A 2,630-nucleotide genomic window follows, 5' to 3' on the forward strand; every position below is an offset into this window, starting at 1 on the left:
TGTAGAGGCATGCATCCACTTTCGGCATTTAAGTTTGTTCTCTTCTTGGTAAGAGGGACGGATACACTTTGAAGTATGCCTAACCACACTTTGATCCCAATAGAGCACGCATGATCTTTCTTTTTTAGGCATTTTCTTATTTGCACCACAAAAGTAAACCATGCGAATAGCAATCCAATTTGTATTAGCCTCATCTGCCATGAAACCTGGAATCCCAGATCCATCACCACCTTGTTAAGCATTCTCCAAAACTCAATATGTGCATGCTTATTTTCAACTGTAAATTCACATATTGCAAAAGTTAAAAGTTCTTGAATGTAAGGATCATATACATGTGCTGACATAGTATGCGATCCATCAACTCTATGCACATGGTCAAAATGTACCCACATATCTTGCAAGTTACCTCCAGGATGCATACAATTCACCAAGTCCACCCCACTACTAGGACCCATTGTAGACATTTTGAAAATGAGGTTGTTTCTCTGCTCCCAACTGGCTAGGAAAAAGAACATTGTGCAAGTATGGGTATCGGCTATTGCTCTTTAATTTCAATATGGACTCAAATCCCACTGAAGTGATGCCCTTAGATTTTTTGGCTGTTTCCAAACTCTGTTGTACACGATGCTTCTTAGAGAGTGGAGTCACTATGTCGAGGAACGTGGCAAATTCATCTTCGGCCAAGGGAGCATTCCTACAGGAACTTAGGCCCGTGAGCCTATCCATTATTATCTCTTCTGTTGTTACTCTCTCCAATTGTTTGGTTGTAGTCAAAGGATCAAAATCTACGCGCGCAAGCAAAGCTTGGGAAATAACTTTGTCAGCAGCTCTACTTTTTTCCTCAGCCACTGGATGCTTGTTGTGATACCCAAGATGAAGCACACATCTACTAACAAACTCCTTTTCAATAGGGATGCAATAATAAATGATTACAGCACAAGCATTTACACATTCTGGCATTTGATGACAATGGACAGACACAAGCTTGCCAAATTCTACTTCAATTAATCCCCTTTGTGGTGCTCGCAATAATCATCCCTTCCATTGACTCTCATTTGGAAGCTTTGTTCTCAAATGATAACTACAATCAAGATTGACATATCACAGATGGTCTGCTAAATTGCCCGACACCTTTGAACAAATCACTACTGCAAGTCACATATTCTACCCAAGAATGACCATCGAAACGTTGCTCCATATCATTCATACTTGAGTTTTCAGCTTGTGGAGGCAACTCAAAAGCAATATACCCATCATGTTGACATGGGAACTCAGACACTTGCACAACTTTCTAAACCTCACTCAAAGCCACAACTAGGTTAGTTTGCAATGGCAAGGTTCTAATGAAGTCAATTACACTCGCACATGGAAGCCACAAGTCATCTAATTTTTCTTTGATCACTAGCGGTGAAACCGTTGAGCCATCAGCATTAGGCAATAAATAAGAGGTGAGGAGAATCTTGTAAAACTGTGAAACTTTGTGGTCAAGGGTGTAAAATAGTTCACCATCATTGTTCTCTCTGGGTTCAAGATGGCCAGTATCTCCAGACAATGTAAGGGGACACAGAGAGAAATCAACATTTTGAATATCAAAATGTTGCTTAATCGTGTCAACCTTGATCTCTTGGAACCGACTGTCAGATAGAAGAACGAGCTTTTGACCTCTCCGGGTTTCGTAAACAATAATGTGTCTGCTCATTGCTCAAGAATAGACCAGAAATAGCGGGAAAAAAGAACAGATGTGGCGATACTTGCCACAATAATATGTGTTATTTAATATAGCATTTTTTAAATATTTTTAAATGTTATAAATATTGTAGGCAGCGTTTGCTTTCTAATGAGCATAAAAATATTTTACAATGATTTGTATTTGAAGATCATCCTTGGAAATGTTGTAGATGTCAGAGTCTTGAAGTCGTTACTGGCCATCGAGTCTTGATGGTGTAGAAATATACAATCGTCGTAGCACGTGGAAATAATTGCTAACTAAAAATATTACAATTCAAAACAATTACACTAAAACTTATCACTATCTTTTTTAAAGAGCATGTAATAGTGATTCTAAATGGACTCTGGAATTTTCTTGCTTAAATCTGTGAAAATTATTGCCTAAAAATATTAAAATTCAAAAAAGTTCTTGCCAAACTTGTTAATATTTTATATTTTTTCAAGCATTTAATAGTGATTCTAAATGAACATAAGCTAGCTTTTATTGCTCTATTTTCTTGCTCAGTCACAGCTTTTGTCCTGCATAATTTTTCATCTTGCCTTATCGGGCGTTCGCCCATGTTTGAATTTAATGCTTCTATCCTAATGAACCTAATTGATTCTTGGCTATTGTTGCTGCACAGTGCTTGGCGATACCTACGCATGCTTGGCGCCTCCGACCACGCTGCTTGTTGCGAGTAAGGGAACCTCTCGCGTCGCTATTCCCTGCAGGTTATATCGCCCGCCTACTGCTCCTCAGCTCGTGCGAAGGTCAATGTGGCACGAACTGGTTGCAGCACTGAACCAGCCCTTTGCGCATTGGCCTTCGTGCGGGCTGAGGAGCAGTTGGCGGGCGAATGTTTTTTGAAATTTTTTTTGCAGATAGCGGTTTACCTATGATTTGTGCTACTATTTGAAGTTCG

Source organism: Adiantum capillus-veneris, chromosome 9 (genome assembly GCF_014529385.1).
Source record: "Adiantum capillus-veneris isolate H3 chromosome 9, ASM1452938v2, whole genome shotgun sequence".
Taxonomy (NCBI): Eukaryota; Viridiplantae; Streptophyta; class Polypodiopsida; order Polypodiales; family Pteridaceae; genus Adiantum; species Adiantum capillus-veneris.